This window comes from Dermochelys coriacea, chromosome 5 (genome assembly GCF_009764565.3).
Source record: "Dermochelys coriacea isolate rDerCor1 chromosome 5, rDerCor1.pri.v4, whole genome shotgun sequence".
NCBI lineage: Eukaryota > Metazoa > Chordata > Testudines > Dermochelyidae > Dermochelys > Dermochelys coriacea.
Window position 1 is genome coordinate 130509299 of NC_050072.1, and position 16265 is coordinate 130525563.

A 16265-nucleotide genomic window follows, 5' to 3' on the forward strand; every position below is an offset into this window, starting at 1 on the left:
TGCCTATGATGATACAGCTGACAATGAAAGTGTGTTAAAATTGTCAGTAATGTCATTTCTGAATAGTACAGTTGGTCAAAAACTATTTAATGAGAAGGGGGTTTGGGGGTTGAAAAATTGCCATTTTGGGGAAATCGTGAATTTTTTGGGGGGAAAAGGGTTCATTTCTAACCCTTAGAATAGAAAACAATTTTGAAACTTTCCCAATTATCCTTGTCCCCACTTTTCAGTCAGCCCTACTGAACCATTGTTTAATTTCTCCCCTTGTGAAATCAGGCCAATTCCTGCATTACCAGGTGCTAATTGTCACTGTTTTCACATGATCTCATGTTAATATCAACTTTCCTTCCAGTTCTAAGGATGCCTGGCACACATGCAAGTCCTGTATTAACTAGGATGTATTTACGCTAGTTGGGTCTCTTTTGTTCTTAGTCATCTTGTTACCACGATGGTCTCTGATGGAAAGAAAATTAAATCAAAAGCATCAATGACCCTTGGGACCGGACACAAGAGGAGTACTGCAGCACAAGGTCTCTGCAGGCTTAGTCCTGCTGGCAGCACTGATCTATACAAAGTAGGCAGGGAGGAGTGGGAAGGAGGCCAGATCCTAGTCCCTCTCTTCCACTCCACATAGCCCGCAGACCTGAGAGTAGCTGACCCTGTACCCTGGTGGTTCCCTCTGTGCTACATTCATAGAATCATAGAATATCAGGGTTGGAAGGGACCTCAGGAGGTCATCTAGCTCAAAGCAGAACCAATCCCCCAATTTTTGCCCCAGATCCCAGTTGACCATGCTGAGATACTGAGGCGATTTGTGGTGGGTGGCTGCCCCAGACAGGGAGAATAAGGGATTAAAAGCAGCACCAGGGAGGCTGCTCAGAACCCATGAATCAGGAAAGCTTACTGGCTTACTGAACCCACCAAGGGGGGAAGGCTTGCTGGAGCAGCCATCAGGGCTGACGAGGGCCATATATAAAGGGCTGCTCATCAGAGCAGAGGGGAAGTCTCTCCCTGGAAGGCAAGGGGGGAGGACTGACTGAAGAAATGCCATGGATAGATCAGTGCTGGGCAGGGGCAGTAGAGTGCAAGGGTGAGCTGCTGGCTGACCACTGCCAGGCTTGGGCCTTGCTACGTGGGCTCAGAGGATGCTAGGGCTACGGGGGAAGTGGCCCAGGGAAATAGGCAGCAAGTTGGAGGAGGGCAGTAGGTGATGACTGGCTATAGGGTCCCGGGTCAGGACCCAGAGTAGTGCGGGGGCCTGGGTTATCCCCCTTTCATCCCACTTGCCAGTGAGGAGAATGGCTGGTATCCGGACTGCAGTTTGCCCCTGAGGTGAGGGGCTGGACTTTGGACTGCAGTTGGCCACTGACGCAAGTGGGGGGACTAAGGTCTGCCAGTCCCCAGGAAGGGGGAGATACCAGAGTGGAGGCACAGCTGGAAGACTGTGCTCAGAAGAGGACACTGTGGTCTGGGGAGTGATGCAGGTCCAGAGAGTGGAGATAGCAGTGACAGCTGGCATGTTGAAGGCAGACTGGAAGGGCCATGAGCTAATTCCCAGGATGGCCAGCAGAAGGCACCTCAGTGGTGAGTCATGCTTTGTTACACATGGCGGAGAATGCGGGCAGCACAGTTTTCCCCCCTCCCACCCCCGATACAAGGGGAAGAGTGAGGACTGAGAGAACCATGAGACTCAAGGACCAGTGAAAGTGGAGAAAATGGCCATGGTCTATTTGAGAGTCTGTGGGGCCTGGCTAGCCAAGCAGCAGATGTACATGTTTAAGCTACTGTGGGGAGGGCCCATAGAACGTTCATGTCAGGCACCAGGGGCTGGAGGCCGGTGTCTGGGCAGAGACAATGTTTCACCTGTGGGCGGCAGAAACACTTCAAGCAGGAGTGCCCCTAATGGGATGGGGAATGGAGGCCCCACCTGGAGAAGAGGAAACAGGAAGAACCTAAGAGAGCCCTTGCTGTGAACAGAACAGGGAAGTGGCGGACTTGTTGGGCTTGTGGGGAACTGGGACATTTGAAGGCAGAATGCCCACATGGGACTCGCAGGGTCCAGGCTACCCCAGAGAGAGGGGCTAAGCCAGAGACAGACCATGGAAGGGCTATGGCCAAGGGAAGGCACAGAGGTGTTTCCAGTGCCACAAAGAGAGCCAGATAAGATGGCATTGCCCCCAGAGAAGAAGGGGAGGCCAGAGAGCTGGACTCAGTCTGAGATTGCTTAGGGCAAGGAGGTGGTGAAGACCAAGGCCCTAGAAGGGATAATGTCTGGGGCAGAGAGGCCCCAGATAAAAGGGGAACCCACGCGGGAGCGGGATAAGCTACAGCGGGGACACAGATGGATGGGGAATCCATGCAGGAACGGGACAGGCTATGGTGGGGACCCAGACTTTAGAAGAGGGAAGCAGGTTGTTCCTCTTAATAGAAAATTTGTGGCAGGAGAGGGATCTTCTGGGGCCCAGCTGAGAGGGAAGCTGGGGATAGAGACCCCTCACAGTGTGTAGTCTTAAGAGGGAGGGTGTGTGGTGGGGTGGCTGCCCCACACAGGGAGAATAAGGGGTTAAAAGCAGCACCAGGAGGCTGTTCAGAACCCACAAATCAGGAAAGAGCTTATTGAGCCCACCGAGAGGGGAAGGCTTGCTGGAGCAGCCAATCAGGGCTGGCTAGGGCCATACATAGAGGACTGCTCATCAGAGCAGAGGGGAGGCAAAGGAGGAGGACTGATTGAAGAAGCACCATAGATAAAGCAGCACTGGGCAGGGACAGCAAAGTGCGAGGGTGAGCTGCTGGCTGACCACTGCCAAGCTGGGGCCTTGCTATAAGGGTCGTTAAGGTCTAGAATAGACTCCTAAGGAAGGCTGTGGAATCCCCACCATTGTACCTTCAAGATCCCTCTAGTCCTACATTTCTATGATTCTATATAAACCCCATTCCCATAGTGTCTGAAAACCTCACAATCTTGGATATATTTATTCTCACAAAACCCTTTTTGTGGGGAAGTGCTGTTATCTCCATTTGTAAACTGAGGCTGGGAAAGACTAAGTGGCTTGCCCAGGTCTCCCAAGTCCCCAGCTAGGATCCAGACCACTAGACCACCTTTCCAAATTGGAAAGGCCAAATCCTGAGAGGTGTTTCCCATTTGGAACACCAAGTAAATAGTGAGAGGCAGGTGCCTCAGGCTTCTTGTTATTTGTAATCTGATTAAAATTAGATACTTGGAGAAATGATGATACCCAATGTTGCAGTTTCTGAGCTTCAGTGACAACTAATGCCAACTGCGCACTTTGGATTTCAAACTTAATACAATAAACCCTAAGCCATCCGAAAGTCCCAGAACGCACAGAGCAGCTGTTGTAACAGAATCCTTTTTCAGCTTTTTAGTTAGACCGTCACAAACATGTTGCCAGAACCCCATGAATATTTCAGCAGAACAACACACGTGAAGAAATTATCTCAAAAACAGTCAGATGGTGCCAACTCATGCTACTAAAGTTATTGCCCAATAGGTTCCCTACAAGGCACAGCACAGTAGGGAACAAAACCACCCTTATTCCATGGAAATGGGGCTATGGGCTGTGCAAAGTGTAAAGGCAACTACAAGGATGTGCTCCTTCCTCCATAGCTACCACACCTCTCTGCAAAATGTCTCTGCAGCAAATGTGTGCTCATAGTGCTCACTGTAATTCACAGTAAAATTTGGACTAACAGTCCATGTGAGGTCAAATTCTTACCTGACATACGCATGCAAAACTCCTGCTGAAATCAATGGGAGTTACATGTACATAATTTTAGGAAGAAAATAGTCCCATGTGTTAATATTATAATTGCCAACATCAAGTTCTGGCACCAGATTCACAGATGTTTCCTGAAATGCAAACACCATTAAATATTTAATTTAATTGAAGATCCAAAGGATTCTGCCATATCTTAAGGAGTGCTAAGCTCCAGGCACACTTGTCTCCATCTTACCTAACAGTGGAGCTCCAAAAGGACAATGATATGGAAGCATTTGAAACATAGTGCTTTTTGATTTTGTAATGCACTTTATTCTGTTTCAGGAGTATGAGTTATCTAGTGCACAGGAATACTGTGTGAGCCCTCTAGTGATGCTCGCTGTGTTCTGTGTTTTAGAAGCAGACAGAATCCAGCCAGACCAGCCATGTGTATATAGTTAGCATGGCTTGTTGTGTGTATTTAGTTAACCTGGTTATTTGGGACCCACCTGTGCCCATGTGGCTTCTTTATATGTTGTTGTTGTTTGACACAATCATAACAACAGAAGTTATTCTTGCCCTTCATTGAAATAACTTTGTGACAGGGTGGACTAGGCCCAGAGTCTCCCTGCTAGAGGCCTCAGAGTCCAGCTACACCTGTCCCAGAAAAAGAGTAGTGGAGCTAAGTCATCCAAGCAGCCTAGAGAGGCTGTGTGGGATGCAGCCAATCAGGAAGGGAGGCTGCAAGTGGATAGCCAATCAGTGGGTTTCAGGCAAGAATAAAAGAAGCCACACCACAGCCCAGAGTTAGTCAGCTCAGTGCTACTGGGAGTGAGAGCAAGTTCCTGGCTGGCTGCTGGGCCTGAATGTAAAACACCCCTGAGGTAAGGGTGAAGCATTGGTGGAGGCTGGCACCATGGAGAAGTGACAGAAGGAACTAAAAGCACTTTAGTTAAAGGGACACATTGGTGTGTGCCTGCTATTCTTACGGTCCCTGGGCTGGGACCTGGAGTAGTGGGCGGGCCCAGGTCCTGTCCCCATAAGCCACTGGGGAAGTGGCCTACAGTTGGACAGAGATAAACTCCAGAAGGGGAGCTGAACTGTAAGAGGCCCAGCTGGAGAGTTGGGGCCAGGACAGACCAGAGTGGGCAAAGTGTCTCCCGGGAGGAAGCCCTGGGGGCATGGCCCCCTACCAGGGCCAGGAGCGCATAAAGACTTTGTTATACTAAGACCCCAGAAGGGGTCTGTTTGAGTTGTGTTCCATACAGACTGTCTGTGACTTGGCCAGAGAGCTGAGTACCTAGAAACCACCAGAAAAACTGCCAGAAGGGGTCACCACAGACTGAAAGAGGTGCAGATGCACCCAGCCGGGGGATGGGTGGGGTGCTCATGAGAGGTTGGTGCCGACCCATTACAAACTCACTCTGAACAAATGAATAGTCACTAGAGAGATCCATTTACAAAGACGACAACATTAGAAATATCTAAACATGAGATTGGCTATAACACATGTTCAGTTAATACACCACAGGAACTTGAACCAGTTGCCAACTTTAAAGAAATGCTAATATTTTTCTAAGGTTTTGATTATGTCCAATATTTTTAATTCTTTATTGAAGATGTTAAGTTGTTTTAACACAATAAATACATCAGGTTTGCAGGGGGGGGGCAAGGTGAAGCTGGGCAAATAATGTGTAGCAAAAAATTATTTAATGAATTGTCTGCAAGCAGCTTAATTTTTTATCTTGAATTTGTTATTAACAATTATCTGCCAAATTTCTGTGAATGATTTTTGGCCTGTAAATCGTTCATTGTGAGTAGTTGATATTAAATTAGAGCTGTGCTGGCTAGATTGTATTGGTTACATAGGTCCTGTTCCCTTTAATTTTCAGAATCATGCCGCAGTGCAAATGCTTGCAATTATGAGTTCAAAATGAACTTTCTCTGTGTATGCTTCAGTATTTGCTTAAAACTAGCTGGTTCCACTAATATTCCTGCCAATAAACTTGTTTGCTAGAATATTCTGAGAAAGTGAACATATAAGAGGCATGAATATAGTCCAAGTGAATTTGTAAAAATGTCTTCACCCGGCTCATACTGCTGATATTGACATTCTAGCAAAGAGATGGGAGAATATTTGACATAACATTGAAAAAAAAATCACTTGTAATTACACTTTGGTTAATACAACAAAAGATCTTTTCAGGCTGTTTTGATACTAGGTAGAAGAAGAGATGTTGCAACAAGAGAATCTGCTTTATGTTAGAATTTCTAAAAGAGGTGGTTTTGAATAAGAGGATACTAGATGCTTAAGTGTTAAGAGTTTAGCAAAAGAAAAAACATGGCTCTCCATAGCAACATCCCTAACGACACTCTGATTTCTGTTTGAGAAGATTTGGGGTCAAATGGAGGTTCTAATAATCCTGCAAGGGAGTTTCTGTTAAAGCATCTGCAGTTGATAAGAGAACTATCTCAAGATGCTGGAATACAGCAGATAAATGGACTATTACTAAATAGTTCAATGAAATGAATGAGCTGGTGAGCCTAGAAAAAAAGGACCAGATTCTCAGCTGGTGTAAATGGGTATGACTCCTCTGAAGTCACTAGAGCTACACTGACTGACAGCAGCTGAGAATCTGGCTCATATTTCTGAAAGGGAAAAGCTGGTGATTTGGGAAGCTTATCGTCCTTGGTTTTAGATTCTTATGACTGAGCCATTGAGACTTGCATCTATTATAAGTACAGGTTTTCACAGTGGATTTCTGTGCCATATTTGGTTTATTTGACCAGTGCTGTTTGTGCTCAGATGTTTGGCCGTATGTGTTCCCTCTGTGTGTTGCCCCAGCTCTGTGCAGACAGCCAGGATGGCAGACCTCAAAGGCACCACCCAATGACCACAAGATCCGTTAAGGTATGAAGACACCAGGCCAGGTTTATTGTCGACATAGCATGGTACTAGTATCCTGCAGGCTCTGCTGGACCACGAATACGTGTATGCCTGTAACAATGGACCAGCTCAGTGAATGGTGGGACTTTCCATTCCTTCCTAGGCTAGACAAAGACAATCCCTCTGAAATGCATCTTTATACCCTCCTACAAACCGGTTATGTACTGCCCTTCTGACATAGTTAGTTACTGCCCCCTGACATGGCTAGTTATTACCCATCACCTTGTACATGTTGGTTCAACCAAAACATTTCTATTACACACTGTCATCCTGACCTTATCTTTTCGGAGGGGTAAGTGTGTTCCTGTTATCCTTGGGGAATGTTTTGTACAATCCCTGATACTGGGATGTTCTGGTACCGCTTGATATCGGGCAGTTGTCTCAAGTGCTTGTGGGAGGCACACGTCAAAGACAAGTGTTGGATCTGTAAGAACTTTCGGCCCCGCACACAGAAAGAGCAGGATATTCGGCTCTGGGATCTCCTTACGGAGCCTGCCCTCCATCCAGTGTCCGAGCCGTCTCAGCACGAGTCACTGAGCATCTTGGCGTCAGTGAGAAGTGCACCACTGGCACCAGGTCCTTGTCGCCGATACCAAAAAAAGGCGAGAAAACATGGCTTCCTGGCACTGGTGAAGAAAAGCCAGGTGGCAGCGGGCAAAGTAACTTCCTCGGGCCATCCGCCTACCCTGGAGCCCCACAGTGGGCCTTCTCCAGTTGGGGCCGTTGGTCCAGTAAAGGGTCCTCCTCTGACTCCAGCGAGCGGTACTGGACTGACCCCCTTGCTGGCACTGACACTGATGCATGCTCCCCAGGAATCGAAGGAGCATAGGCCTCCACTCGTTCAGCCCAGCAGCCAGCTGATATGGCTCCCTAGGGAACACTGGAGCGCCGCTGATCCCCTGAGGTGATGAAGTGCTCTGCACCTCTGCACTGACAGACACTGGAGCCTCTGTCCAGGTTGGCAGATACTCGCCATCAGTTGCCAGTGTCACAGTCACAGTTGTCCTGATGCAATTTGCCAAGAGGGAGGTACAGTCCCTCTACTGCTGGCACTGATCACCATCCTGCAGGTTGTTGTCTCGTCCCCAATCCCAGTTGCTGATGCCATGGCAGAGTTCTCCTTCCTGCCTCTGTTCCCCTTGGCACTGGCCCCAGTCTCCACACCATTGGTATCGGTGTCTCTGTGCAGGGCATTGGTCACCATTATTGGTGGTCTCAAGGCAGACTCAGGCGTTTACAGCCCCTCTGTGGTCTCCGGAAGGGGGTTCCTCCAGAACCGAGGGCTGCTTTAGCCCATTGCCCAGACCCTGGCAGTGAGAGTGGGCTACCAAGCCGGCATCAACAGTGTTCAGGCAGTGGCAGCCGGGCCAGTGGCCTGTGCAGTGGCCTTGTTGGAATGCATGGGGGGTTCCAGTCATGGCTATGCCCCCTTTGCTCCACTTGTCAGCTGCTGCCACAGAATGCCAGCTATCAGCACTGAGCCCGGTACCGGAGACACTCCCAGAAGCTGAGACTCCGGAGGCTGTGCCCACCCCTAAGCCACTCTCCCCGATGGAAGAGGATGACTACAGCCCCGCTCCAGTGGGACAGATGCCATCTTCATCCCTGGATGAGACAGTTGTGGGACCCTCCTGGGCCAGCCCACCTGATGATTTTAAGGACCACTAGGCCTTACTTTGGCAGGTGGCCAAGAACATGGGCCTTGAGGTGGAGGAGATGGCCAAAGAGGTGGACACTTTATCAGTGTCGGCCTCTACCCTGACCTGTGTAATACTATTGGTGTCATACTGTCCCTATGCTGGTGGTTGAACCCCGGGTCAGTGCTTCAAGGGGTCTCCTTTGCAGCTCCATCCCAGTCTCTAACCCTGGTCTCTGATGCTTCAGATCTGGGCTGGGGAGCCCACCTTGGTGAGTGCTGCACGCCCAGGGCTGCTAGCTATGGGACAACCTAGCCTTCTATATCAATGTGAGGGAACTCAGGATGGTCCACCTAGCCTACCAGGCATTCTTGCCCCACCTGAGAGGCAAGATGGTACAGGTCCTGATGGACAATACAGCTGTGATGTATTACATCAACAAGCAGGGCAGTGCCAGATCCTTAACCCTTTCTCAGGAGGCTCTCAGCCTTTGGGACTTTTGTGTGCAGCATGGTATTCATCTGGTTGCAATCCACCAACCCGGCTCCAGGAACATCCTGGCAGATCACCTCAGCAGGACTTTCTCATCTCGCAACGAATGGGCTCTCCATCTGGAGTTGGTCGACATAATCTTCCAAAGGTGGGGAAGTCCCCAGGTGGACCTGTTCATGTCCAAACAGAACAGGAAGTGCCACAAGTTCTGTTTCATCCAGGGTCTGAACAGAGGTTCCCTTTCGGATGCCTTCCTCATTCCATGGTCGCGGGTGCTGATGTATGCCTTTCCACTGGTGCCATTAATCCACAGGGTCCTGGTGAAAGTCGAGCAGGACAGAGCGAGAATTATCCTGGTGGCCTCTTCATGGTCCCATCAGCGCTGGTTCGGCATGCTGCAGGACCTTTCAGCAGCTGCCCCTCTTCCGCTGCCTCTTTGGCCAGACCTGCTGTCACAAACACAGCAACTTGCTGCATCTGAACCTGACAGTGCTGCATCTCACGGCTTAGAATCATAGAATCATAGATATCAGGGTTGGAAGGGACCCCAGAAGGTCATCTAGTCCAACCCCCTGCTCAAAGCAGGACCAAGTCCCAGTTAAATCATCCCAGCCAGGGCTTTGTCAAGGCTTGGCTCCTGGGTGCCTGAGCACAGAAGAACAGGCATGCTTGGCCCACGTTCAATAGGTTTTGATGAGCAGCAGAAAACTCTCAACCCTTGTGTGTTGGGCTTTGGAGCAGCAGCTTCAGACCTCACTGCAGGACATCTTGGATTACTTACTGCATCTCAAGCTTCAAGTGTTCTCTCTCTTCCATCAAGGTCCAACTCAGTGTTGCATCCCCTGCTCCAGGGCAGGTCTCTCGTTGCCCATCCTAGGATGTCAAGATTTTTAAAGGGTCTAGAGCGCCTCTATCTGCACATCCGGGACCCTGTCCCTCCCTGGAACTTGAACCTTGTGCTGTCCAGGCTCCTGGGATCCCCCTTGGAGCCTCTGGCTACCTGCTTCTCTCCTGGAAGATTTATTTCCTGGTCGCTGAGTGTCTGAGATCAGGGTGCTCACCTTCAAGGACAAGGTGCCTGCCTGGCATTTCTGCCCAAGATCATTTCACAGTTTCATACTGGCCAGGACACACTTACTAGTCTTCTGTCCAAAGCCTCATGCATTGGAGGAGGAGCATAGGCTTCACACTCTGGATGTCAGGAGGGCACTGGCATTCTACACAGATAGAATGAAGCCATTCCGTAAGTCGATGCAGTTCGTTGTGATGGCGGACAGGATGAAAGGTCGCCCACTATCTTCTGAGAAAATCTCACCCTGGATCACGGCCTGCTATGAGCTGGAAAAGGTGCTCCTGCCACCATCTGTGATGGCTCATTCAACTAGCGCACAGGCATCAACGGCAGCCTTCCTGGCACAGGTGCCAATCCAGGACATCCGTCAGGCTGCGACCTGGTCATCAGTCCACACGTTTGCATCGCATTATGCACTGACTTAGCAATCTTGAGACGACACTGGATTTTGAGGTTTGGAGCACTGCTCAGCCAGACTGAAGTTCAAACCCACCTTCGAGGATTCTGCTTGAGTCACCTACAATGGAATCGACATGAGCAAGCACTTGAAGGAAAAAAAAATGTTTGCCCACCTTTTTCGTAACTGTTGTTCGAGAGTGTTGCTCATGTCCTTTCCCTTTCCTGCCCCTTTATCAGAGTTGTTGGCAAGAAGGAACAGAGGGCGTAGGACCAGCGGCACCTGATATACCAGCACATGAGCATGGCACTCAAGAGGGTGCCCTGGCTGGTCCTACAGATACTGCTAATGTAAAAATCTCCTATGACCATGCACTTGGGGTGAACGTACATGGAATGGACATCACATCTCAAAGAACAACCATTACAAAAAGGTGGGTAACCATTTTTTTTTTCAAACCTTACTAAAATAAATAATCCGATTGAAGTCAGTGGAACTACTTGCATGGGTAAGGATTACTCGCATAAATAGTGGATTCAGGATCAGGGTTACGTATGTACAGTTTTTTTGCTTGATTATGTTTTACATTTATGTACTTGTCACTTATGTTCTTAGTATTCTCTAGCCTATTTTAGGATTTTCTGTAGGATCTCCCATGATGATATCTAAGTGCATACCAGACACATTGGATCAGTATAGCTAAGTCCTTCCTGGACTCTTTGGAGTATTCTGCTTTTCTCCATTGTCTGGTTTAGCTAAGAGGCTCTGCTGGGCTGAATATATTTTAGGTAATGCTGGTAGCTCCACCTATTAAGGCTGACTGACACTAAGACCCTGTTTTCAGTTGCTTATACCTTTGCCAAACTTTAACCATTTGGGCTGCAATTATCCATGATGAGCACCTGATTGTTAATTTCAGCCCAAAATGGCTCAACCATCACCAAGCATGAGGCTAGGGAAAAACGCACTGGTTTGCCCATGCTAAAAAATTATGGTGACCTTTCTTTGGATAGCTCTTGAGCCCCCAAGATTTGGAGCAGGGACTTGAAATTTGGCAAGGGGTGTTATGTCTTTGCATCAGGGATGTGCCTTTGGGCATCCCAGTGAAAATCTGCCCACATTTGGCCAAGTTATAAGCCTCTGGAAAAATCACAATGATGCCTGTATTAAGATTTCCAGAGCCTCCAAGCAGGGCAGAGGTTAATGACCTACTGAAGGCACAGTCTGCCTAAATTGAGACAACTGGGGCAGAAGGCGGGTTTCCAGGCAGGGGCTTTAAAATAAGAGCCCTGCTCCATGAGAGAGGAGCAGACAGAGAACAGATTTTGGGAGAGAAGTCAGACCAGGGCCAAACTGTTGCTTCGTAAATCTCCCAGAGGTATGGGAGATGTTTATGGTTCATCATACTTGTGGATTTTGAGTTCCTAGAAGGGCTAGAACTGTAAGTGACCTAGCCAAAAGCCTAAGTCTCTGGCTTCATCTACACTAAAATCACTACAGCAGTCCTACATGTCAATGTATTGAGCACTTTCCAGCCTCGTGCAATTCCTATATGCCAGTTGCAGTGCATATGCTCCCTGGTATTTTTCACAGACAAACCCAATAAAGTTTTTTGCACAGGCAATTTTAATTCAGGCACTTCCTAACTTTTGAGTGCTTGACTTTGCAACTTGAATGCTCTTTAACCTGGTATTTTGTGTGTGTAATATAGATAGTTGTCTGTTTTCTGTGCGTGTGCCAACACATGCACATGTGCTAGCTATTTAAAAAAAATAGTTAAGTTTATTTCTAATCCCCAATTGATTAGAATAGATAAATTAGTAGTTTAGATTCTTTATCTTATTCTTGGGTTTTTATGCCAGTTGTTATATATAACCTAAAATATTCCAAACATATACACCCATTGAAATGTATAACCATAATAGAGGTTTTATTGAAAATACTTGATTCAATGGACTAGAAGATCAAGTGACCAAGGGAAATAGTTGCATATTTCAACAGCTCTTCCAAAGTTTTGTCACTTCTCCCTCTAACATCTTCTCCATCTCTCTTGCTAAAACCCTTTTCAGTTCCTTGTTCATCTCTCACCATAACTACAAGCTCCATCTATTCAAAGGTTAGTCCTCTTCCTCCTACCCTGCTCTGGCCATGCCATTCCCTGCGATAATTTCTTCTCATCCTATTTAAGTTACTAATCCTTCTCTTCACGGCTCTGAGTAACTCTGACTCCTCTCTCATTTCTTCCTATGCACCCTCTGTCTGCTCATCCTAACAGATCCCATCTCAGGCCTCTAAATCCAGATAGAATTCCTATATATATATATATATATATATATATATATATATATATATATATATATATATATATAATTTCAGATTTGATCTATTCTGCCTGCTTTAGGTTAGTACAAGAGAACATAGATTTTTAAAACGGTATCTAGAGAAAAACACTATATGCAAATTAAGATCCCCCACCCCCCACCCGCCATTGGTCATACTAGAAATTCCAAGCTACAGTTAATGAAAGTGTAATAATGGCTGGGACTGAATTTGGAGACTTTACAGATGTGAGGGGTTTTTTTTCCCCCAAACAGGGAATCTTTTCTTAACTGATTCATTTTATGGTAACTAAGACAGTCTAGTGCCATGCCCCAGAACAGCATTTCCCATTAAGTCTTGATGCTCAGCTCTTGCTAGTGAGGTGTAGGGATCCATCCATTAGAAAATGTTTTGGCAAAGTTCTTTGGCAATATTCAGTATTGGCTGCATTGCTCACAGAAGAGCCGGTGGAAAATTCATGACACAATCCTTGTGAGACCATCTAGAGGATATTTGTACAGCTAGGGACAGATTTTTTCCAGAGAGCTCTGCACCCAGCAGCTCCCATGGGACTCTGAGCACTTTTGGAAAACTTGGCCACTTCATTTAGATTCCTAAATAAAAGCTGAGCTCTTTGGAAAATCCAGCCCGATGGTGGGCACTGACTAAACTTGAAAGCTGGCCTGTGGCATTTGTACTCGAGGGCAGGTGCAACAGTGAACACAGTGACCTGAAAGTGGCTCATGGCAAGTGAGCAGCCCATCTGGATCCAGGCCTGAGTAGTGGCTCCCTAGTGTGTGGTTGGAGGTGAACTAAAGAGCAAGGCTGCACTTACACTATTAAGGGGAGAAATTAATATTGAGAGAGAAAATGGACCCACCAGAGTACTTCCACCCCTGTGCTAGCAGGTGGCAGCTGCTTGCCATACAGCCAGATGCCTATGGCCATTGGACAGGGGTTCGGTGGGAGCTCTGTGACCAACAAGACAAGAGGTCAACAGGGCAAAGTAAGCGGCAGGTTGTCTTGTTACATCCTTCCCACAGCTACGAAGGGTACATTGCTGAATCATGTACAGTTGTGTTTTCTTCTGGTTGTGTGTGTTTGTGGCAGTGCTGACCTGTCAGAGGCTGGCAAGCAGACCAAAGTGCTGAGCAACAGCTGGCTAGCTGCTGTATTTCCTTTTTCTTCCCCAAAAGGGGGAGGATTCACCTTTGCCTGTCCCAGGTAGATTGCCCCTGGAGATGAGCCCAAAGCCCAGTGCCAGAATCTATTCCCTTCCCCAAAGTGTTCTTTACTATGGCCATTAGCCTGAATGCCAACCCCTGAATAGGTGTGATCCCAAAACGTGTGAATTTTGGAAGGATGTGTGGAGTCTTATTTCACTGCTGGCTGTGGGAGGAAGAGTTACAAAGAGCTTTTTCTTTTTAACCTGAATTAAGTGATATGGGTTGTTCTTGTTTTTTGTTTTTTAGCCATTGCTTTGAGGATAGAAGAGGCAGAAGGAAACATTTTTAATCTTCCTGAGTAATTTAAAGTGACAGAATCTGGTGAGACACAGAAAAGTGGTGTTAGACATAAAACCCTGAAGATACTTCTTGGAGACATAACTCTGAGACAGAGAGAAAGGTGCATGATAGAAGCACCAGGAAAATTGCGGTGCTGAGCATAAATGTTTGTACTGCCTTCTGTGATATGGCTAATATCCGGACATATTATCCTGAGTATAAAAACGGATGCCCTGAATCAGTGAGGGGGAGGGGGAGGTAGCCAATGCAGAATCAGGTTTGATCAGAAACAGAGAGGCTTCCTCAAAAATTTGTCCTAAAACTAAATTCCAATTTCACTCCAATCTGGAGGAAGTATTGTGGGGAGGGGAACTTGCCTCTCTGTTCCCAGCATAATCTACAAATCAGAAGAAATTTCCCAAACAATCTGTGTATTTACGAAAAACAACATCTGAGCCAGATGCTACCCACAGGAAAACAACTAGATTTTTCTACCAGGGTGACCATGAAACGCAGAAGTCTAAAATCCGACAGGTGCTTGAATCTGCTGTAAAATCAAGTACCAGGGAAGTATTGGTAACTATGTAAAATGAGGTCATGCAAGGCAGAGGAAGGGAAGGGAGTCAGTTTGAATGACTCCTGTAATGCCGCTTGCGGTCCTTGCTTGCTTCCTGAGGGTCAGAAGGGCACCAAGCTGCAGTTGCACTAAAACTCAGTAAGGGAGCAACATCTCTTGTAATGGGGCAGGGAAAGACTCCTTGGTAAGTGTGCACTGGCAGATCTCCTTCTGAGATGTCATTAAACTATTTCAATTTGCAGTTTCTGTTGGAGGTAAATGGAGATCGGGGCAGGCTCGTCCTTTAGCCTGCCAGGTATGCCTTAGGGTATGTCTACATTGCAATTAAAAACCTATGGTTGGCCTTTGCCGGCTGGCTCGGGCCAAGTTGCTGTTTAATTGTGGTGTCGGCATTCAGTCTTGGGCTGGAGCCCAGGCTCTAGGACCTTGCAAGGTGGGATGGTCCCAGAACTTAGGTTGCCACCTGACCCCGAACGTGTACACTGCAATTAAACAACTCTTTTGCCCAGGTCCCACGAGCCTCAGTCAGCTGGCACAGGCCAGCCCTGGGTGTCTGACTGCAGTGTAGACATACCCTGAGAGTATGCAGCAGTGAACTGTTGTCCATCGTTAGTACTAAAGGGACAGGTCACTTCACACACACATGGAATTTGCCAAGTACCTGGCAGGTGACTATATATTATAGCACTCTGGGCCCTTTAGATGAATCCTCTGTCATTGCAGTTTACCTTAACAGTTTCAAAGTACTGTGTCTGTATCCATGGGTTTGTTGCATCCTTACCTACATGTTGTTGCTAAGTAACAGAAATAGTGCAATCCTGACTCTATTGCTAAGCTCCATTAATCTTTTCACCATTATGTGACTGTATGTACTACATGCTGTTGGGCTAGTTATATAACTGTATTCTAGTACGTCTTTGCATCCATCCAACTTGTATTCCACCAGCCTGTTTAACATATATATGAGCTTTTTGCAGTATCTCCAGCAGAGTGATGGCTCTGCTAAAAAATGCAGGCCAACATCTGGTATCAGCTGCTTACTTTGCTTGCTTTCCATCCTTTCTTCCTGTTCCCTCCATCCTTCTTTGCTTAAGAAACCAGTACGGGGGGTTTGGTTACTTATTTCTCTCCTGGGGACTTTTTGTGTAGGCTTTTGCAGATGTCTCACTATGAGTTCCAGCTAAGACTTCTGTATAATGATTTACAGTACCTTCTCTCCTCTCCTGCACATTCCCCATTGCACTCTAATGGCCCGATCCATTGAATGACTCTCCAAGACTCTCCCTCAGTGGGAGCTAGATCAGATCCTGAATGCGGAGAGAGTTACCATGATCACAGTGATATTACTGATGCAATCTTGACTATCTGGGGTGGGAATGTGTGTGTAGCTACTTGTACAGACCACACCATCACAATATCTGAGTGTCTTCTGGAGGGGAAGCCAAAGCAAAAAGGTGAGATGTTTTGTTTTGAATGTGGTGAGGAGCACAGTCATTCTTGCCTCTTGCAAGACTGAGTTCCACTGTCTCTGTCCAGCTGGTCTGAAAGTTCTGGTTCCCAGGCTGTGATTTCTAGAACATGTAAATAATGAAATAAATTAGTT

General features: G+C 47.2%; 1 long non-coding RNA gene across 2 annotated transcripts in view; it reads left to right on the forward strand.

Annotated features, from left to right (window-relative positions):
* Positions 1-1023: 1023 nt before the first annotated feature.
* LOC119855928 overlaps positions 1024-16265 on the forward strand; it is a 54554-nt gene continuing 39312 nt past the window's right edge. Inside the window, exon 1 of one of the 2 annotated variants that reach the window (XR_005293076.2) lies at positions 1024-1584. This is a non-coding gene — a long non-coding RNA (uncharacterized LOC119855928). Of the gene's footprint in view, positions 1585-4541; positions 4601-16265 lie in introns of those variants that run through there. The other variant, XR_005293077.2, reaches the window with a different exon arrangement.